General features: G+C 36.1%; 1 protein-coding gene across 4 annotated transcripts in view; it reads left to right on the top strand.

Annotated features, from left to right (window-relative positions):
* LOC138698520 (LIM domain only protein 3-like) overlaps window positions 1–24445 on the top strand; it is a 1357283-nt gene that overhangs the window by 307468 nt on the left and 1025370 nt on the right. For all 4 annotated transcript variants that reach the window (XM_069824505.1, XM_069824504.1, XM_069824508.1 and 1 more), the window contains exon 2: window positions 11243–11304. The gene's annotated coding sequence lies outside the window, so the exon portion shown is untranslated. The remainder of the gene's footprint in view (window positions 1–11242; window positions 11305–24445) is intronic.

Below are 24445 nucleotides of genomic sequence, written 5' to 3'. Positions count from 1 at the left end.
ATGACTACACGCTAGGTCATATCTGTTGAAAATACACTTAATATGACATTGACAAGTATCAGCCTTATTATTTCACTATGTTAATATGATGGTTTATCACGTTTTTGTTTTACATAATTGTTCATTTCATATATTGTTGCAGTGAATAATAAACCACATTTTCAAATTTTCAAAGGAGAATGATTGCCTTTGCTAGAAAATACAGCCTTACGCTACATCTAGAAAAACTTCGTTTCACTCCTGCAGAAACAATGAGGACATATTTGAAATATTTTGCACAAGCATTATCTGTCTAAAAATCTATATCATAATTACAAATGTCTTCATTTGAAATTGTCACAAATTTTACATAGAGCTAAATATCCATAATGTTATGAATTATTTCAACGTTACAATTACTTGTTTGTTAAAATGTGTATATGATAACGTTATGCAATTTGTGTTCTTTTGTTTTGTGCGTTTCTGGAAAATATAATTTCAATTAATGCTCCGCCATAAATGTTGTAACTAAAGTCTTGTGCATCCCTCGTGTTTATCGTACGGCTCGTCCTCCACCACACGTTACCTGCACTTTGTTTACGTTTTGACTGTGCCTAAACGAGACGCTCTACTGCAGACGTCTCCAAAAGCACACTCACGAGTAAGCCCCTGAACGGAACCGAAGGCAGTACGTAATGAGTGCGCTCCGCCTCACCCATCCCCACCTGTACTGTACTCAATGTTTATGCGCAAACGAAGAGCAGTGGCAGACTGCCATTATCATTGTGTTGGTCGGAGTGTTCCACATTTTCACAATGTCTTCTAATCATGGACGTAGTACATTCAAGGATGAATAGGAAGAGACTTTTTTTTTGAGTTAGTGGGGAGAATATGAAATGCCTAATTTGTTCGAAAATTCTTAAGGGTGTGTTAAAATTCAACATGCGACGACAATACTCGACTCTTCACAAAGAATATCATACAATTACAGTCATGTTGGACATGTGAAAAGAATTTATTTTGGGGCTATCTGTATAACTGTTGGTTATACATAATAATCAGTGTATTACAAAACGTTTACACTCAGTTCCGCATGACAAACCTATAGTTTTTCGTTTAATTTTAGGTGAAGTGCGTAGGCCTACAAATATTTTGATAAATATAAAACAAGAAAATACAAACACAAATCACACACGTGTCCTCAGTCTTAAACAATAAAAGCTTCTTGCTAGCTATGTTCTAGCTTGGAATATTGGAAAGTCAATGAAGCCCTTTACAGAAGAATCATTTGTAAAATCGTGCATACAGGACGTTACTAAAATACCATGTCCAGAACAAAGTCAAAGTTTGAGAAAATTAAATTGTTTTCAATTACAGTTCAGAGAAGCAATTTCAAGATTGTAACTGTAATTGAATCTGAAGTCGAAACCACAATTAACCAGTTTGTAGCTTACTCACTTGCATTGGATGAAAGCACAGATGGAAATGACAAAGCTCACCTAGTCATTTTCATCCGAGGAGTTAATGAACATTTTACTGTGTCTGAATGTCTTCTAGATGTAATTACAAAATACAACTGGAGAAGATCTTTTCCAGGCACTGAAAGGCACCATAGAACAGAAGAGGTTGAATTTGCAATGGCTTGTGCCAATAGCAACAGACGGGGCTCCAGCTTCATAGTATGTCAAAATAATATACAAACGTATGCTATTTCTTATTCTTTTGGTGTTATTATTTGTAAACATAAGCACACCGTTGCCGCGATCCCCCACTGATCGCTCCCATCTGTTGAGGTACGAGTCTCTTCCCCTTACAGCACACTGTGTTCGGCGGGCTGCATCGAGAGCACGAAATACGATACGCTTTTTGGAGACCTCTGCTCTACTGTATAGGTATTCATTCTACGCTTGATGTTATTATACGAAAATCTGTGGTCTCTACCTACCCCTCTCCACTGCTGACCATGACTCTACTCACGCGAAAATAAACAAGCTCATACCTATAGTAAAGTAACATAATATGGTGAACAGGCAGCGAAACTTGTTGCCTGATGAAACAGGTTTGCATTTCTTAAACCACTTGACCTATTGTTGTTGATGATAAGACTTAGGGATAACGTAAACTTGTCGAAGTGGTCTTATCGATTATGTCTAGCGTTTCTTACAATCCTTAGCGACAACTTAACGGGCCAAAATATCTCTTGGTTGATGGTAGTGAGTTATTACTGCGTGGTATAAACGCTGAAAAAATATCCTTTGCTTCCATGTAGTATAAGTTGCATTTAGAGAGTCGCTGGTGAGATGGTGGGGTAGTGTCTGATTAAAAACATTCCCCCAGTCGCTCACGTGGGGATTTTAACCCCCCCTCTCATGCCTATAACCCCTTAGTCTACCCCCTGCAGCAATCAAGGTGGGACGGGTCGCAACAAAAGTCTCTACAATGGAATTCGATACGCCTCCAAGCCAGCCAGCTCATCTACCAACTCTTTAATTGCTTATACCTCCCTCCGTCCGCCCGCTCTATTTTTGTAGTAATCTTCTTGACACGATATCCAACGTAGGGGTGGAGAAACGATGCGCAGATTGTAGATTGGTGCGAGGATGAGATTTCTGCGTTTCTCACATGCAACGCAAAGTAGTTTAATGTCTTTCTTGGTGGTGGTGTGGTTACAGTGCTTCTTAGTTTATTATAGAATGGAATTTCTGGATGGGGCACTGCGACCTTTAAAGATCTATTGCGCTAACTCTCAAGCTACTGTCCGTCCGAGTGGTTATATCGCATCTTGGTTTCCCCCAGCTGTTTCTGCTGCCTCCTCTGTAAAGTCTTCCGGATGGACTGTCTTAGCTATTTCCTGAAAACATTTGCTGTTTGGAATTAGTATTTAGTATTTATTTATTTAACCTGGTAGAGATAAGGCCATCAGGCCTTCTCTGCCCCTCTACCAGGGGATTACAACTATAATATGAAGAATAAAATTACAATTACCGTCGCGCGGGGTGACTTTGTGCCAGGAGGGTGACTTTGAGCCACTCGCGAATTTCATAAAAAAACGTAAGGAAGTAGTCTTTAAAACCGTCACAAGGTTTTAAAGACTACTAATCTTCAACAGCTGCATTGCACCTGTACTTCTATATGGGGCGCAGTCCTGGTCACTCACCAAGAAACAGGCATTAAAATCAGGAAGATGCCAAAGAAGAATGGAAAGGAAAATACTCGGAATAAGCCTGAAAGACAGAATCAGAAACGAAGAAGTACTGCGACGAAGCGGCGTAGAGGACGTGGTCACACTCGCTAAGAGGATGAAATGGCGCTGGGGAGGACACAAGGTACGAATGCAACCTACCAGATGGGCACACACGGCGACACTGTGGGATCCAAGAATTGGGTGGAGAAATCGTGGACGACCGAGGACCAGATGGGAGGACGAGTTCAAGTTGCAGCTAGGAGGACTGTGGACCAGAATAGGACGCCAAAGAACACGGACGAAGTCAACCAACTTTGAGCGGGAGCAACAACCAGTGCTAGTGAAATTGTGGACACAGAACTAGGAATGTAAATAGACCATCAGGTCGGCTCTTTGATGGTCAAGACTTGAGCCACCCCTGCCCAAGCAGGAGGCCTTGCCCCACTGGGGATTTACGGCTTTATTATTATTATTATTATTATTATTATTATTATTATTATTATTATTATTATTATTATTATAAACGTAAGGAAGTAGACTTTGAAACATTGTCACGGTCTTAAGGAATACTTCCATACGTTTTTCGCGAATGGCACAAAGTCTCCCTCATGGCACAAAGTCACCCCTCGCGACGGTAATATTAAATTTACAATTACAATTACAATAAAAATTAAAGTACAACAAGATTACCTGATTAATGAAAGCTAGACAATTTATCATAGAAGTTAAGAACAAATAATATTTTTTGTATTTACTGAATTATAAATTAAACCTAGAATAACAAAATTCTATAGTGATGAAATTACCGGATATTGAGATATTTTGTGATAGATTAAGGGAACTATTTACAAGAAACCATGTCAGAACGAGTCTCAATTACTGACTAAGTGTCTACTAAGTTTGCGTTTGAATTCAATTTTATTTCGACAGTCCCTGATGCTAGCAGGTAACGAATTCCAGAGTCTTGGCAGGGCTATTGTGAAAGAGGATGAGTATGAGGAGGTGCGATGGGATGGTATTGTTAGTACTGTTTCATGGCGAGAGCGTGTGTTCAGATTGTGGTGGGAAGAAAGGTAAGTGAAGCGAGACGACAGGTACGAAGGAATAGAAGAGTTCAAGATTTCGAAGAGAAGGAGAAGTGAATGTAAATTTCTTTTCTTGTCTAGTTTAAGCCAACCTATTGTTTCCAAGGATGGGGTAATATGATCATATTTACGAACATTGCTTACAAAATGCACACACAAATTATGAGCACGTTGAAGTTTCGTTTTGTTGTCGCTGGAAAGGTCAGTCAGTAAAATGTCAGCATAGTCAAAATAGGGAATACAAGCGTCTGCACAAGGGACTTTTTTAAGCAAGAGGGAAGACGATCATTTACCCTTTTTAGCACATGGGTAATATAATATACTTTTCTGCAGGTTTCTGTGATTTGCATGTCCCATTACATAGAATTGGAATTTTACGTAATTTTGTAGAGCTGTTTAAGGGCAGAGAGTTACGAACGCATATAAAAATTATGGCAAAACATGCAGTAACACGTTTCACAATATCTGGCCTACCACAAAATTTATGAGAGCCATACATAGATTTTACCGCTGAATTAAATGGCTTATAGTTCACTTAACTTAAATTATTTATTAATTTGTCCTTTACTTACTTACTGGCTTTTTTCAGGAACCCGGAGGTTCATTGCCGCCCTCACATAAGCCCGCCATTGGTCCCTATCCTGAGCAAGATTAATCCATTCTCTATCATCATATCCCACCTCCCTCAAATCAATTTTAATATTATCTTCACACCAACGTCTCGGCCTCCTAAAGGTCTTTTTCCCTCTGGCCTCCTAACTAACACTCTATATGCATTTCTGGATTCGCCCATACGTGCTACATGCCCTGCCCGTCTCAAACGTCTGGATTTAATGTTCCTAATTATGTCACGTGAAGAATACAATGCGTGCAGTTCTGCGTTGTGTAACTTTCTCCATTCTCCTGTATCTTCATCCCTCTTAGCCCCAAATATTTTCCTAAGCATCTTATTCTCAAACACCCTTAACCTATGTTCTTCTTTCAAAGTGAGAGTCCAAGTTTCACAACCATACAGAACAACCGGTAATATAACTGTTTTATAAATTCTAACTTTCAGGTTTTTTGACAGCAGACTGGATGATAAAAGCTTCTCAACCGAATAATAACAGGCATTTCCCATATTTATTCTGTGTTTAATTTCCTCCCTAACAACTTGCTTCAAATCTTCAATTGTCTGGTATCGATGTTTCGAGACATGATGCTTAATTATTCCCCAAAGGGAAATCACACCGCCTTTGCTGTGGAAAATAATTTCACACAGGACATGGCGCCGCATCATTTTGTGCCGCGACAATGATGGTGACATACTGATGTTCTGGATCACTATACAAGCTGGAACGTAAAGTATCAACCATTGTCACACATCTGCTATGACACGTTCAAAATGGATGCACATCAACATACAAACAAGGGGGGGGGGTGACAAGACTTTCGGACCTTACTATAGATTAAACTAAACTACAATATCCTGAATTACTTTATATTCCCTCGGAGACACTCTGTATATTAATACCACTCAACCAAAATCAAGGGGGTGACCCATATAATACATTTTTTTCCCCAGTTTATATTGTACTAGTGGCTTGTGCAGCAAATGCTGCAAACTAAGTTCATTAGACGTTCAAATAAACATTTTTCAGATTTATTTTCAACGAAAAATACCAGACATTCTGAAAGTTATTTGCTTCCATAATAATGAAAGATACTCTGTCGAGCCAAAACTGAAGAGAACCACGCATATAAATATCTACACCACACCGCCATTAAATATATGAAAAAGACCCAACCCCACTTGATTAATAACTATAAAAATATTTGATTTTAATAATATTATCTTACGTAAGTTTTATAGCTTTCAGTAACATACTATATATACTATATAGCCGCCACTCAGTAAAATATAGAAATCAAAATCTAATTAAAGTTATTCTCTACATCTACTTATATAACCCCAAAACGTTTCACTTTCATATCAGCAATATAGCATTAATATGTATAATTAATGAAAAATAGTCACATCATGACATTAACTACAATAATATTTCATTTCTAATGGTAATAATGTCATCAAACGACCTCAAGTTTTGTAGTTTTTAATATCCAATACACAGCTGTACCCAGAAAATTACACACCACAGAATCGAACCTGTGAATTATTTTTAGTAAATTTAGTTTTTGATAACCAATTTAATTTTAGCTCTAAATATGTCAGCATTCTTGCAATCATGGCCTTCGTATAATATTGTTTACTGTAGTATGTGTTTTGTTTTATTCTAAAATGCAACACGGCCGACTTGATGCTCGCTTCGCTTCTCCTTTACAAAAAAGGGAAGGGAATATCAAGTCGGCCGTGAATGCTACTACCTAGTTCTCAAAACTGACGACAGATGGATTTTGGAAAATAGGAAAATTATGTTTAAAAATTGACATTTCACTGAAAACTGCTATTTTTCCCAAAAACTTTGAGTTCCAAGCTTCAAAATGAGGGGTCATTTATTAAAATCCGTCCAGCCGTTTTCCCGTAATTTCCATTACCAGTTCAAATTATATATATATATATATATATATATATATATTCTACAAAATAACCCACTTTCCTAACTGTATGAATGCTCTACATAACAACTTCCTTGTCCGAAAACATAATATTATGTGAAGTGGTTTTCCAGTTTATGTAAGGATCTTCTGATGGACAGACAAACGTGCGGTGGGTTTCTTTCGCTCGCTTGCACTTTGTTGGGACAACCTATAAAAAAGAATCGAACGTGTCTGTCTATATACTTTTGCTGGGTGGTGTAGAAGGGGATCATGTGCTGCTATCCCATTGATGGGCTGTACAGCTGCAGTCTCGCCCGTAACATACACAACTCTCTCTCTCTCTCTCTTCTCTTTCTCTTCGTGATTTGCCATTCTAACTTGATCCTTTCCATATCCGCAGACAGAATCCCAAATTCCTCCAATAGCCACACTTCATTCCCTCCCTCGACAGCGACAGAAGTAGACACGGGTCTGTACTACATCAGCGCCACGTTGTAGTGCTATTAGGGTACATGCATTACGTATGCATGTCTGGGGTGGATTCAGAAACTGCATTATTACAGATGTTCAGTCGTAAACACATCAGATACTGTGGGAGAGAACCTATGAGAAGAAACAAAAAATATGTCTCGAGAATCGGTTTGTAGCGTAAGACGAAATGAGAACATCCAACATTAAAATTTCGTACTTTCTTTTCGAAATAATTTTATTGCATTAAAGGCTGGTTCACAATAAGCTGGAAACGAAAACGACAACGAGACAGAGAACGAAAATAATGTTAAAATAAATATATTTAAATGGTAGCATTCACAATTAACTATACAGCAGCCGTGGCGAAAAGGCCATGGTGCGCCGAGCCACTGTGTAAGCTGCAACGTGCATAGCACCTGTGGAGGGAGGCGGACAACCGAAGGGGAAGTTAATGTTTAGGACGTGTAACGAAGAAAGAAATGAACAAGAAAACATAGGACACATTATCACAACCTAAAATTAACTGTCTTCAGAATGTCTCTGCGACAAAGTTTCAAAATCAGGAATTATGTCACTTACTGCCAATCGTAGTTGATCACGAAGGTATTTGTCTGTCAGTCGTGATCTAAATTTGATTTTTACTATTTTCATTGTTGAAAATAATTTTTCACAAACGTAAGTTACAGCGAACATGGCTTCAACAGAGCAAGCGAAAGAACGAAGCTTCAAATATTTATTTTTTTCCAAAGATTTGAAAAGTTCAATATCTGTCAAGTCCTTACATCTAGCTTTCATTTAACGTCACATTGTAAATCTGTGAGTTTAAATTGAAAATCTAACCGCATTATTGGTACATCTGCTGTAAAAGAATCGACGTACAGAGATGATGATGATAATAATAATAATAATAATAATAATAATAATAATAATAATAATAATAACACTTAATCTTTTAATGTTTCATCAGTAACATGTAGTAACTTATAATGCCGTTTTATGTTATACAACCGTTTTTCTAGTAATATTTGTGAACAAATCATATATTTAATATTTTCATCATATTGTAAGCAAAAGAATGCATCCTCCCACCCTACTTGAAACTTTCGTTTTTTATAGAGGTACATGGTTTGGAGAGAGATATTGCGACGATACGCCACTCGCAGGTCCGAGACAAATATAAATAGAACGGAGTTTGACTCCAGTGAGTAAGAGAGTGGGGGTTGTAGGTAGGAAGCGAGAGAAAAGCACTGCGAGCCACAATGTGCTCGTGAGTCGCATTTTCGCCGCGGCTGAACTACACTATCTACGAAAAAGTAATTGGGCACTGTTTTTACACCTTTAGAACCTCGTGGTACCACCTCTTGTTGCTATAACAGCAGCCACCCTATCAGGCATGTTCTCCACTAGTTTGTATAGGATATCTACTGGAATGCGTCGCCATTCCTCCTGCAATATGGCTCTCAGTTGGACAATGGAAGTTGGCCGCATTTCCCGAAACCTCAATCGCCGGTCCAATTCGTCTCAAAGGTACTCAATGTGATTGAGATCAGGACTCCGTGCAGGCCAGTCCAACCGGTGAACATTATTGTCTGCATACTACTGTATAATAGCCGCCGAAACATGGCATCTAGCACGTAAAATCCTGGGTGCCAATTACTTTTTGGTAGATAGTGTATTAACTATTAATCTGAACACACGCTCTCGCCATGAAACAATACTAACAATACCATCCCATCGCACCTCCTCATACTCATCCTCTTTCACAATAGCTCTGCCAAGACTATGGAATTCGTTACCTGCTAGCATCAGGGACTGTCGAAATAAAATTGAATTCAAACGCAAACTTACTAGGCACTTGGTCAGCAATTGAGACTCGTTCAGGCATGGTTTCTTGTAAATAGTTCTCTTAATCTATCACAAAATATCTCAATATATGGTAATTTCATCACTATAGAATTTTGTTATCCTAAGTTTAATTTGTAATTCAGTAAATACAAAAAAATATTCTTTGTTCTTAAAATCTATGATAAATTGTCTAGCTTTCATTAATCAGATAATCTTGTCGTACTTTAATTTTTATTGTAATTGTAATTGTTAATTTAATATTAATTGTAATTTTATTGTTCAAATTATAGTTGTAATCCCCTGTTAGAGGGGTAGAGAAGGCCTGATGGCCTTATCTCTACCAGATTAAATAAACACTAAATACATTTATTTTAACATTATTTCCGTTCTCTTTCTCGTTGTCGTTTCTTATTCTGAACCAGTCTTAAGTTTCCATAACAATATCAGTTTGCACAATAAGTTCATGATAACTAAAGTACGATACATCCTACAGCTAGTCCCTAAATCATTATCAGGATTTCGAAGTTGTTTAATTCGTCTTGCTTGCAATCTACAGAGTGTAAGGGTATAAGTGCCGTCCTTTTCACAGTCGTCGGGTACGGTCCACTCTACAGTATCAAAAAATGTCCATACAACATAGTCAAAACTTTGTACTTTTTCCATAAAAAAATATTTATTCCCTTATTTTATTTGCGTTATACTGCTTATACCGTTAGTAAAATTACGAAAACAATTACATCAGTAGATACATCCAGCAAAGAGTTACTATTAGTTTAAATAAATATTTGTGTGTTCTATTACGTTTTCGTGAAATTAAATAATAATACATGCTTAAATTTGTTAATATTCTGCCGTGAGAGACGTGGCAACGTGTTCAGCAGGCAGTACTCTGCACAGACGTAAGTACGAGTCAGTTGAGTTCAAGGTCCCTGTCCATAGCTCTACTGCCGAGCGGATGGCAGTTCAGTACAGGGTATTCGATAAACAACTTACAATGTCATTCACAGTTTAGGAATATCATATGTTATTAATTTATGGAGAAAGTCGTCGTAATTCAAGTGAGACAAGAAGGATGTACCGTCAACGTTTCCCTCGAAGAAGGTTACCTAATCGGCGAACTTTTGTAGCAGTTTCTCATCGATTAGGCTATTAGAAACAAGGAGTCTCTTACCCCGTTTCGAAAATCACACAACCAGAAATTTCTTTAAAAATGATACTGCTTTACGGAAGCGGGAGAGATTAAAATTTTGTATTAGAAAAGGAATTCATGTAATTTTGTGCGGTAAACAATTATTGTTTATTTTTAGATGTACGGTAAAAAAATGGAGCTATATTTTTATTTTAAATAAAATGTAAATTTACCATAATGTTCTATTAATAAGATTGAAAGTTTGTATTTGCTGCTCGTTTTATGTAAAGAACAGTATTATCATGGTCCGCTCCTGCATTAGAACAGAGTATCTGTTTTGTACGGGTATGACTGTGCCCACTTGAGCTGTACTGTGTATTTATATACCCATTCCTCAATATCTAGCAATGTTGCAAAACGTCTAATATTGTAAACTTTAGTAATTAGTTAAATATTGCAATTAGCTATAAAAAATATTGTAAGTACATTTTTTTCTTCCTTATGACATGAATAATCATCAGTTAAAATAATGACACTTATAACCTTACATCCTGTATAAGAACAAACCTTATATGGAAATAAAGAGCGACTCTACGAGTTTTCGTACCAAAACCATATAAGTGTTAAATGTGAACACTATCTGTCACACAGCAGACATCCAGCCAATAGTCAGCATGTCTGGAGTGATAATACCCAACAGCAGCAACAGTTCTTCTTTCAGACTCTGGCAGATCGGCAGGTTGTGATGGCAGGTACACATGGTCCTTCACATAACCCCCACAGAAAGAACTCACATGGTGTAAGATTGGATGACTATGGACTACTTACGAAAGGTTCTCTGACATTCTCGACTCTTTCGTTGGGTAGACAGAATATGAAAGTAAAAACGTCCACTTTATATATATATATATATATATATATATATATATATATATATATATATATATATATGAATAACTAATTTTCATACACACAACATTTACTACACACATTTCAATTTCTTTGTTACAGGATGCCGAAGGCAGTGAAACGGATATATTTGATTCAGAAGCGTCACGGCCCTAGAAGCAAACGTGAGTACTGAAGTTTTGTATGTATATTAACTAAACACAGAGAATCGCACGTAAATTTTATTGCATGTTATTTCTTTAACTCTTAAGTACTCGCCTGGTAGAAAGTTACATAAACACTCGCGTCGGGTCAATTTGACCCATTGACACAAACTAAGATATGGACGTGGATTCATGGCAAAATTATGGAGTAAATAAAATGTTTAAACTGAAGTAAATGAAATATTTTTATTCTGAACTGTACATTATTTATATTGAACATAATCAAATACAATGAAATTTGTAAATCTCAACTAAAGAAAAATGAAAACATGACTTTGAAATCTTATAACCATACTGTTTCTTTACGAGGTGTGATTGAAAATTTTTAAGGTTAGGTTCATAATAATGGCACCTAAAGACAACTACAGTCCTCTTCTGGAGGAATACACAAGCTCCTACTATTATCCTAGATTTGGAAACATTCTTGAAAAATGTTGACTGGGTTTGTAATAAAAAAATCACTGTACCTAAAGGCTACTGCAGTGAATGCCCTTTAAAGGGGTTCATTCTGAATTGTAACATCGATTCCTAAGATGTCACCGCAAACCAATAAGCAATACTGACTTCAGTCTTAAAACTTTTCAATCAGACATTGTAAATCAAAACAGTGCTTCATTTCTTGGCTTATTCTCCACATACTGTGCAAACAACTTTGCAGTGAATTTTGCATACGTGTCCCAAACAAGCAGCACATTGTGTTGAATGCTTATTATCATTTGTGCTAGGGCAGATATGATATCTCTTCCTTTTCTGAGATGCTGGTCCACTTCTTGTTTCTTGATTTTGTTGTTCTTTCGGTGGCACTTCAACGCCTCTCTCCGTTAGGAATATTTTTATTCTTGCCCTGAGACTGCGTGATACGTGAGGATTACTCATTCTCCTGCCAACGTTTTCCATAAGAAGTTCTTTAGCCAGGTTCTTCAGAAATATTCTGCTTTGTATCTTCTCTCTGGTATTCGTCTTACAATAAGCAACATATGAGTCGAGTGCTGAAACAGTTATGAAATGGAAGAACACTGCCAGTGGCCACCTTCTTGTTCTACGTCCAACACTATAGTTGCTACACAATTGGTCGCATGAATCAACTCCACCCTTGGTACAGTTATAAAAGTCACAATTTCTGGCTTTTTGGAGGAACCTGTGTCTTCATCTATGACATCGTCAAGCTCAGAAAGTTCCCCCACAGATTCACCATCGTCATTATCATTAGTGCATTACTGAGAATCATATTCAACACCCTTCCAATTTCGTCTGTTACCAGTAATTCCCTCGACTTCGACTTCTCTGCAATTTCTTCGTCTGTTACTACTTTCTTTGACATTCTTTGAAAATAATAATAAAAAGAGCTGCATATACAGCTAAAATGAACGCGGAAAATGTGAAGAATATAATATAAAGCTTACATCAAATAATACTTACGCATACATGAAGAAATCTCCTCAGTTATTCACAAAATCTTCCTGTCTTTTAGAACGCACACACTCGCGTCGGGTCATATCACTTATAAACAGCTGTCGGGGCTAAATGATAAACTCAACAATGACTACAGCCAGACCGTTTCAAAGATTTCAACAATAGAAGAAATTACACACCACCGGCACTCTTCATATTACCTTCCAGCAAAGAAAACAGAGGAAAGAAAAAACACTCGGGTCATATAGACCCGACGCGAGTACTTAAGGGTTAGTAAGGTTTTTCTCGTATACAAGCGAATAAAATTATTTTCTCTTACGAAAATTTCATTTACATCGAGAATTTTGTGCTGGTGATGATCGTAGAAACTTGCGGTTTTTACTGTGGTAAATTGTATCATTTTTAAATAAAATTATATATGGGTGTTGCGTCGAACTCGAGTCGTTTTGCGTGGTGATGTGTTAGAGTCCTAAGTGTATTACTATATTAGTGTAAGACGGTGCCTTAAAAGTGTAGATAAAAAGAAACTAAATGTCTTTTCGAATGGAACTATTGGAGTTGGAGTTAAATAATAATAATAATAATAATAATAATAATAATAATAATAATAATAATAATAATAATAATAATAATAATAATAATAATAATACTTCATTGCTAGAACAAAGATACATGTTTTTTATATAATAATCACTCTAGGACTCCCAGAAACTGTAAATTACATACTCATGCTCAGGAGGCATTCCACAATATTTTAAAACACATTCACGGCCAAAGTCGACTTATGTCGATTTTGGTATGAACGTGTAAAATTGCCAGCGTCGACCATAGTTGATTTAACACCACTGGAAAACGTATGTCATGTTTAAAACCCCCGGTTCGGTTAAGAGGCTAGCCCTTTAAATGCCCGGCAGTGAATGTGTTAAAACATTCCATTAGACAACGATGAAAAGTAAAAAAAGGAGAAAAAACACAGATATCACAATAATTGGAACTTTAAATTTTCTCTCTAAACAGTAATTTTTAAATGAGATTTTAAAATAAGGAGCAGTAGCAAATTTAATGTTTGGGAATTTACAGACGTGGACAAATTATTAGCAAAATTGAAAATTTTTATTATATATTTTTACAAAATATGATTCTTCAGTTTAGACTACAGTTGACATTTTTGCGTATTTCCAAATTATTAGCAAAATTGAAGATTGTATTGTATATTTTTATAAAATTTAACTCTTCAATTTGGACTACATTTGATATTTTTGCATATTTACAAATTATTACCAAAACTGAAGGTTTTTATCAGGCCTATATATTTTTACAAAATTCGATTCTTCAATTTGGAATACAGTTGACATTTGGAATATTTCCAAATTATTAGCAAAACTGAAGATTTTTATTTTATAGTTTTACAAAATTTGACTCTTCAATTTAGACTGTAGTTGAAATTTTTGCTAATTTACAAATTATTAACAAAATTGAAAATTTTTATTATATATGTTTACAAAATTTAACTCTTCAATTTAAATTACAGTTGACATTTTTGCATATTTCTGTCTATTGTAATGATAGAAATATGCAAAATAGTCAACTGTAGTCTAAATTGAAATATCAAATTTTGTAAACAGAATTATCATAAAAATCGTCAATTTTGTTAATAATTTGTCCACGTCTGTAGCTGTTATCATGTTATAAAGCCTTAGACCGAAGCTGCTATTGTGATTATAAGCTACAGTTATATTACATTTAAATTCTGTCAAGCATATGTTGTCTGATCTTTTGGTTTTATATTTGTGTGAATATAAATTAAATATATTTCGCTTTTATGTACAAATTTGAATAAGACATTGTTAAAATTTGATAGTTATCAAATACTTTAAATTCTGAATACAACAATTCTGAAAGATAATCAAGAGGTTTGTTAAGACATATTTTAATTTTTTTTCTGTAGCAGTGTTATTGGCACGAGGAAGGCACTACAAGCAGCGTTGCCAACTAGACTCTTAAAAACCCGCTCAGAAACCGCTAAATTGCTATATCATCAGTGTAAAATAAGACCATTTCACCTCCAAAAAACCCTCTAAATCCATATATGAGCAATACAAATTTCCTAAATTTTACCCGCTAAAATAAAACTAAAATACGCTAGATCTAGTGGGAAAACTGCTGAATTAGCAACACTGATAGGAAGGGTAAACGAATTACTAAGCATTGTTGCAGGTGTTCACTTTCATTCGAATTATCGCCAAACGAAAAAATTAAACTGAGTATTATTGCAGATGTTCTTGTTTAAATGGTAAATTCTGTCTCAAAATACGAGTAAAATGTACCACATCAAAGACTTCGTTGTAAATAAAAAAATGCGTTAAGAGACTTTCTGGATTGCATAAATTTATTTTATGCTCGACCATGCCGAAATGTACTAATTATACACCTGGTAGCAGTCCTTTAATGCATGTCATTAAAGTACACCTACTCATTAAAGTACAGGTCTTCAGCGAATGGTAACTCAGCTTACATGTGTTCAGCCAATGACAAGTCAGCTTTGTACCGTTATAAAACCGCAAGTATCGATTATTCTCGGATATGCAATGGAAAGAGAATTAGCGAAAAGTCACGGAGGCTGGAAATCCAATACTGTCGCAGAAGGTTATGTTCTGTTACTATAATAATTAGCGTTAATTGTAAATAATATTCAAATAAATTCAATTTGTCATCTCATTTTTCAATGTCGAATTCAATAATCAAGGTTATAATATTATAATATTATCAAGTTTAACGGGATTACATCAAGGTCAATGACATTGTTCCTCGGAAAAAATCAATACTTTCGCGTCTGTGCACATCTCACAATTCACGACCTAGAACAAGGTCACTTCCGATCTTGTCAGTTACAAATAAAATGTATACATCTGAATACCGGTCATTTCAAGTTAGAAATATGGTCGAGCATAAAAAGTCGCATGAAACTCGCCTATAATGGTAATTAAGAAGCTCATATGAAAATTATGAAACTCGCTTGCGCTCGTTTCATAAACATCCATACTCGCTTCTTAATTACTATCATTATAGGCCCGTTGCATAATGTACTGTTATTAAATAACAATAAAAAGTATAAAAGGAGAAAAACACAAATATCACAATAATTAGAACTTTAAATTTTCTGTCTAAACAGTAATTTTTAAATTGATTTTTTTAAATAAGGAGCTTTATCAAATTGAATGTTTGGGAATTTAGCTATTATCTTGTTATATATAGCCTTGGACCGAAGTTGCTAATGTGATTATATGCTACAGTTGTAGTAAATTTAGATTCTGTCAAGCATATGTTGTCTGATCTTTTGGTTTTATATTTATGTGAATATAAATTAAATATATTTCGGTTTTTATGTACGAAATTCAAAAATACATTGTTAAAATTTGATAGTTATCAAATACTTTAAATTCTGAATACAACTATTATAGTGAAGGATAATCAAGATGTTTGTTAAGACATATTTTAAAATTATTTTCTGTAGCAGTGTTATTGGGACGAGGGAGGCACTACAAGCAGGGTTGCCAACTAGATTCTTAAAAACCCGCTCAGAAACCGCTAAATTGCTATATCATCAATGTAAAATAAGACTATTTCACCTCCAAAAAAAAAACCTCTAAATCCATATATGGGCAATTTTACCCGCTAAAATAAAACTAAAATACGCTAGATCTAGTGGAAAAACTGCTGAATTAGCAACACTGATAAGAAGAGTAAACGAATTACTAAACATTGTTGCAGGTGTTCTCTTTCATTCGAATTATCGCCAAGCGAAAAAATTAAACTGAGTATTATTGCAGATGTTCATGTTTAAATGGTAAATTCTGTCTCAAAATACGAGTAAAATGTACCACATCAAAGACTTCGTTGTAAATAAAAAAATGCGTTAAGAGACTTTCTGGATTGCATAAATTTTCTTTTTAATTCCAAATTGTCGCTACACACCGGTTGGGAACCTCTGAGCTATCGAACAGTATATAGAGAAAAGTACGTAGTATATTTTGAACGTGCACTATGGAAGAAAGATCGTGAAAACTTGAGGGAGGCCATTCGTACTTCGCATGTCCCCTTGACATTCGGTCTTCCAGAAACCAACATCCCTTAATAGGGTTTCCTCACGAGCAGCAACTCATTATCACCCCCTACATCAACCCCTGCTTCAGTAAATATGTGAGGGCAATAGAATCAAACAGGTAACAATCTCGCTGCCACGTGTCCGTCCGTCCGTCCCTCCCTCCCTCCCGCCTTCCGTTCCTCCCTCTCTTTGCTTTGTCTCTCTGCCACGAAAACTAAGAACAAAGCTGTCCGGGTTTCCATTTAACTGCCTCAAATTTAAATCGTCATGACGTCATCACTCAATGGATGTTATTCTCCCCTGTAACAAATTTCTCTTCTTTTATTTATTAATAACATTTCATTTATTTTTTAAAATGAAAATAATAAATATCATTCAAACTAGCGGTGCACAACTTCTAATCAATAGATTATGCACCAATATGCCTGGATTAAATCCCAAATCTCTTCGCAGTGCATCTGAAGAGAAGGCATACTCTCACATCACTGTTGATAGCGATTCTTACGGGGAAGTTAAATCTAGCGGGCCCCTTGGTGCTATTCGACAGGAGCAGGCTATGTGTCGGCACCGGGTTCCCCCTTCTCTCTTCCTCATCTCCATCATTATGAACCATTCCCTACACTACACTTACCCTAGTCCACGACATAACTCTCCACACATCATGCATAGCGTGGCCCTCCAAGATGTGTGCAACTTGATAATGGGTCACAGTCCTGCCATCTATCCGCAATATATGGAACCCGATCACTCAAATGAAGTGGGTAGGCATTGAATACACACACACACTCATCTCTAGGAAGACATTATACGAACACGCCGTTTGAAATAGCAGCAAAAGCTTCGTGTGCTTGTAATAATAATAATAATAATAATAATAATAATAATAATAATAATAATAATAATAATAATATTATTATTATTATTATTATTGTACTTTTTAAAATCAGTTACTCAACTCAGTTGTAGAAGAATCCAGTCATCAGTGGTCCTGTAAGCATTAAAGAGAATAATATAGATTTACCAAATAATTTTTCTATTCTATTCTATCTTCAAAACCAATATATACAGTACATACCTTATGTACTTACTTACTTACTAACTAACTTATGGCTTTTAAGGAACCCAGAGGTTCGTTACCGCCCTCAAATAAGCCCGCCATCACTCCCTATTCTAAGCAAAATTAATCTATTCCATACCATCATATCCCACCTTCCTCAAATACATTTTAATATTATCCTCCCATCTACTTCTCGGTATCCACAAAGGTCTTTTTCTCTTAGGTCTTCCAACTAACACTCTATATGCATTTCTGGATTCATCCATTGGTGCTACATGCCCTGCCCATCTCAAACGTCTGGATTTAATGTTCCTAATTATGTCAGGTGAAGAATACAATGCGTGCAGTTCTGCGTCGTGTAACTTTCTCCATTCTCCTGTAACTTCATTCCTCTTAGCCCCAAATATTTTCCTAAGCACCTTATTCTCAAACACCATTAGCCTCTTTGAAAGTGAGAGTCCAAGTTTCACAACCATACAGAACAACCGGTAATATAACTGTTTTATAAATTCTAACTTTCAGGTTTTTGAGAGCAGACTGGATGACAAAAGGTTCTCAACCCAATTATAACAGCATTTCCCATATTTATTCTGTGTTTAATTTCCTCCCAAGTATCATTTATATTCGTCACTGTTGCTCCAAGTTATTTCAATTTCTCCACCTCTTCAAAACATAAATTTCCAATTTTTATATTTCCATTTCGTACTATGTTCTGATCACGAGACATAATCATATAGTTTGTTTTTCGGGATAATTCCAAACTTATCTCTTTACTTACTTCAAGTAAAATTCCTGTGCTTTCCCTAATAGTTTGTGGATTTCTCCTTAACATATTCACGTCATCCGCATAGACAAGCGGCTGAAGTAACCCTTTCAATTTCAAAACCTATCTGTTATCCTGGACTTTCCTAATAGCATATTCTAGAGCAAAGTTAAAAACGTAAAAGTGATAGTGCATCTCGTAGTATAGTAGTAGTTTTTTTAGTAAGTTATTTTACGAAGCTTTATCAACATCTTAGGTTATTTAGCGTCTGAATGAGATGAAGGTGATAATGCCGGTGAAATGAGTCCGAGGTCCAGCTCATATTCGGTTGAGGGAAAACCCCGGAAAAAACCTCAACCAGGTAACTTGCCCCGACCGGGAATCGAATCCGGGCCACCTGGTTTCGCGGCCAGACGCGCTGACCTTTACTCCACAGATTATAGTAGTAGTAGTAGTAGTAGTAGTAGTAGCAGCAGTAGTACTAGCAATAATAATAATAATAATAATAATAATAATAATAATAATAATATCTATACAAGAATCCAGTCATCAATGGTCCTATAGGCCATTAAAAGACTTATAGGGTTCCCAAATAATTTTTCTATTCTTTTGCAGGTAACATCACCAAACCAATATATATATATATATATATATATATATATATATATATATATATATATAGAGTGCATACTTCTTTAAAATATAAAATAACAAATATAAAGCCCATTCACAATGAAAATTAAACATAACCGTATCATAAACACAGAAGTTTGCGCCCAGGCTACCAAATGGGATCATTCACAATGATTCACATAAGCATTGACATAAACATTACCGTCAGACGTTAACATGAACTTTCATACTTTGCAAACAGAACACAATCGTGGAGCGCTGAAGAATACGACAGAATATGAGGAAATGGCATCGTTGTTATGTTTCCATGGTTACCAAGTATGTTTGCTGTTATGTTTATGTTCCCATCGTGAATGATGGTATGACTTCTTGATTTTACCGTAACGTTTATATTCTTAAGTTAACGGTTACGTTATGTTTAATTTTCATTGTGAATGAGCCTTAAGATATAACTTTAACAAATATAACTGACACTCGGGAGGAAATTAAACTCAGAGTAAATATGAGAAATGCCTGTTATTATTCGGTTGAGAAGCTTTTGTCATTCAGTCTGCTCTCAAAAAATCTGAAAGTTAGAATTTATAAAACAGTTATATTACCGGTTGTTCTGTACGGTTGTGAAACTTGGACTCTCACTTTGAGAGAGGAACATAGGTTAAGGGTGTTTGGGAATAAGGTTCTTAGGAAAATATTTGGGGCTAAGAGGGATGAAGTTACAGGAGAATGGAGAAAGTTACATAAGGCAGAACTGCATGCATTTTATTCTTCACCTGACATAATTACGAACATTAAATCCAGACGTTTGAGATGGGCAGGACATGTAGCACGTATGGGTGAATCAAGAAATACATATAGAGTGTTAGTTGGGAGGCTGGAGGGAATAAGATCTTTGGAGACCGAGACGTAGATGGGATGATAATGTTAAAATGAATTTGAGGGCGGTGGGATGTGATGGTAGAGACTGGATTAATCTTGCACAGGATAGGGACCGATGACGAGCTTATCTTAGGCCTTTTTTTTTTTCGTGTTGCTACAACATTGCGGTTAGGTCAGCTTCTCCTCAACCAAATTTGACTTCTGCTTCACACACCGCTCAAGTAGCAGCACGAGGGAGCTATATACCATAGTATGTTCCACTATTTTGTAATTTATGACCACCTGCAATTGAAGATTGTGAAATTATTTTATCTCGTTGTACATTTAACCATCAGCACATTGTTTTTTCTATACTTTGTATGGTTTCAAATTTTATGTTACAGTATGTTCTTAATTGCATATGCTTACACCACCTATCATATTAACTTTTGCAAACATTGTTAACGATTGTATTTAAACCAGAAATCATAAGTGTTCATTATGTGTCATTGCTTCTTCGATGAGACCTGAGGATGCCATATTCATGGCGAAAACGTTCGTCGGTCATTATTTACCATTTCATGTAATAATCTAATGGTTTAATTTTGATTATTTTTAAGTAATTCTGACGGTAATAAATCCATACATGTTTGAAATTGTACTATTATACTTATCGGACCCAATATGCCTTTGAAATTGTTATCTTAGGGCGGCAATGAACCTCCTGGTTCCCTAAAAGCCATAAGTAGGGGAGAGTCGGGTAGTATCGGACATCGGGTAATATCGGACAGTGAGTTTCTTTCATCTACCACACGATGATAGTACCTGATTGGCATGGTTACGTTTCTGTGATGTCGCATAGAGAAACGTAACCAAGTCATTCAAGTACTACCATATGGTGGTAGATGAAAGAAACGCACTGTCCGATATTACCCGATGTCCGATACTACCCGGCTCTCCCCTAAGTACTTCTTTAAGATAATTTTTAAGAAGCCCTATTTCGTTTTTATGAGAGAAATGAAATTTTCGCGAAAATCTGCGACAAATTTACGGTCATAAATCAGTGACATCTATGATAAAACCTGCATAAACTCACGCTCTACATCTCCGGGATTCGAATGGATCATACAAGTCATTCGGTTGATATGTCTACTTTTCTCATAAACACGGGATGAACAATAATCACGCGGGGAAGTAAGTGTTGAGGGGTTGGCACCTCTTTATTCCTTAACCCGTCTGTCACTACACTGTCACGCATAGTAACCCTTCCGTGTCGCTGCCACATCCTTCAACCTGCTCCTTCAACCGTTCCAGATATTTTAGATACAGTGTATCACCCAATCTGTTTTACTTAACGTGGGGCGGAAGGGGGGAAGAGAACGTAAAAAAAATAGGATGGAATGAACTAGAATTCTCTATGGCTCTGACATTCTCTGAGAACGCAAGCTATGTCAAGTTTTATACATGTCACCCTATATCTCTGTAGTATAAAGCATTCTGTTTTTGGTTGTAATGTATTCTAAGCAGGCATTGTACACACATAACATGGGAGAGCGGGGGGAGAGGGTTTCAAACTGACTAAAGCTTTTAGATGTGTCACCGTTAAAACCTCCTTGTTGTATAGAAAAGCTGCTTGCTACGGTTCTCTCTGCTGCAGGAGGCGAAATGGCAATACATTAAATTGTAGCCTGTCTAGAAGCATTAGTGCGACAACTTATACTGTCGGAGAAGGGATAAGGAGCTAAAACTGACTTTGTTTAGTAGTTTTGGGCTCTCCTGTCCTTGATTCAGAGGTGAATCCACGTCTCGGAATCCTCACGGAGTTACTTCTCTTTAATATACCGGTATCTTGGTACCACGTGCAAATTGTACACTACTTTTTGTATATAAAAAACTTTAATGAAACCTACAAAGTGTTATGCATTTCGTAAAAATTCAATTCTTTTTTCAGATTTCCAATTGAAGGTTTTTTTGGAAAAACTGCTTACTTACTTATTTACTTACTTACTTATTTATGGCTTTTAAGGAACCCTGAGGTTCATTGCCGCCCTCACATAAGCCCGCCATCGGTCCCTATCCTAAGCAAGATTAATCCAGTCCCTACCATCATATCCCACCTCCCTCAAATCCATTTTAATATTATCCTCCCATCTACGTCTCGTCCTCCCCAAAGGCCTTTTTCCCTCCGGCCTCCCAACTAACGCTCTATATGCATTTCTGGATTTGCCCATACGTGCTACATGTCCTGTCCATCTCAAACGTCTGGATTTAATATTCCTAATTATGTTAGGTGAAGAATACAGTATGACGCTCGGGAGGAAATTAAACACAGAATAAATATGGGAAATGCCTGTTATTATTCGGTTGAGAAGCTTTTGTCATCTAGTCTGCTGTCAAAAAATCTGAAAGTTAGAATTTATAAAACAGTTATATTACCGGTTGTTCTGTATGGTTGTGAAACTTGGACTCTCACTTTGAGAGAGGAACAGAGATTAATGGTGTTTGACAATAAGGTTCTTAGGAAAATATTTGGGGCTAAGAGAGATGAAGTTACAGGAGAATGAAGAAAGTTACACAACGCAGAGCTGTATGCATTGTATTCTTCACCTGACATAATTAGGAACATTAAATCCAGACATTTGAGTTGGGCAGGGCATGTAGCACGTATGGGCGAATCCAGAAATGCATATAGAGTGTTAGTTGGGAGGCCGAAGGGAATAAGACACAGAATTATATTGGTAATGTAATCACTATACATATCCTGGTTTTATACAGTGTAATGTAAAATTCACCTGTCAAATAAAATTTATTAAAAAAAATACATTTCTAGGGCGAATAAAATTTGTTTGTTTCTTTTTTTACTCTTGCATTATAATCATTGTTTAGGTTGCTAAACAAAGCCCTCTTCACATTAAGTATTGGAAAAAATTCATTTATTTATTTTCTTTGTAATATTTTAATGAAGTGCTGGTTTGTTACTATCGGTTAGCTTTTTTTTTTAGTATTATTTGTGATATGTTTTGTAATAATATGAATGTTACAATACTTCTCACATAAAATGTTTTATAAAAACCAGATTTATTTCACTGGTAAGTATATCGAAAACAGGTTTTTGGCGGTTGGTTTCTTATTGCGTAACTCCGTCCAATATGATTCCAGTAGTCAACTTAGGATTCTGTACATATGCTGTACATTGACAGTATAAACAAACGCAGAGCTTGAGTTTTACCTTAACCGTCGCGTACTGTGAGTGGATTTACTTCACAGTGAAAGTATATAGTTCTTGTATATTCAGCTTACTTTTGACTGGATTGTACATCCCTGATGGAAGTTCTTTTGTAATATTAGACAGAATACATTTTCAGTATAACGAAATATGAAGGGGGAACATGTATTTTATTATTGAACAATCTTCCACATAAAACGGATGCCTCAACCCAACTTGCAATAAAGTATTGCGGTTCGCCTATACTGGATGAGATCGTTTTAGGGAGAATGACATCTTATCTAAAGAGGATCTTCAGCTCTGGCCATTTCTGAGAAATCGAAGAGGAATGAAAGTGTACTAAAAGCGCGAAGAGCAAACCGAAACAAAATAAAATTAAGAACTGGCAATAAAGACACGTTTTACGGACATCCGAATGTGGAAGCAGGGCATGGAATCATGTCTACATTTTTCAGATTGCTCTAGTTCGTTTAATGACGTTGTATCATGCGCGCTGACTTCGTCGGAGTGCAAAGAAGAAGGATGTCGATAATATATACACTGGTGGCCATAATTCTGGAAACTTTTTGTTTTTGTACTGCATTATTATAACATCTGCATTGATTCATAGATTTATACAATTGAAAATGTTACTCGTGACTGATTCGTTAATTATGGGGTTATAATAAAGGTATTATATTAAATCCTGAATATTTTAACAATAAATAATCATTTCTATGTGGGAAATTATGTTCTTGTCGTTTAGAAGAGTTTCTTTGATCTTTCAATGCTAATCGACAAATCTGCCTCACATCTCTTGGACTTACTTTAGGTTTTCTACCAGTCCTAAGTGTTCCTTTACAAGATTTTGTGGATTTGTACTTCTGCCATAGGCCTACCTTCTGGATGCCAGACACTGTAGCACCATTACCAAGTTTCCTTGCAATTTCCTTGAATGTGCAGCCTTCTTCTCGAAGCGTGACTGCCCTAGAAGGTGTCCAGTCCTTTCGTGGATCCATTGTGATAAAATGATCAATAAAATTTGTTGTAAAGCAATCAGGTGTTCACCTA

Source organism: Periplaneta americana, chromosome 4, assembly GCF_040183065.1.
Source record: "Periplaneta americana isolate PAMFEO1 chromosome 4, P.americana_PAMFEO1_priV1, whole genome shotgun sequence".
NCBI classification, from domain to species: domain Eukaryota; kingdom Metazoa; phylum Arthropoda; class Insecta; order Blattodea; family Blattidae; genus Periplaneta; species Periplaneta americana.
Note: the sequence above shows the minus strand (reverse complement) of the source record. Positions and strands in the feature narration are given on the sequence as shown.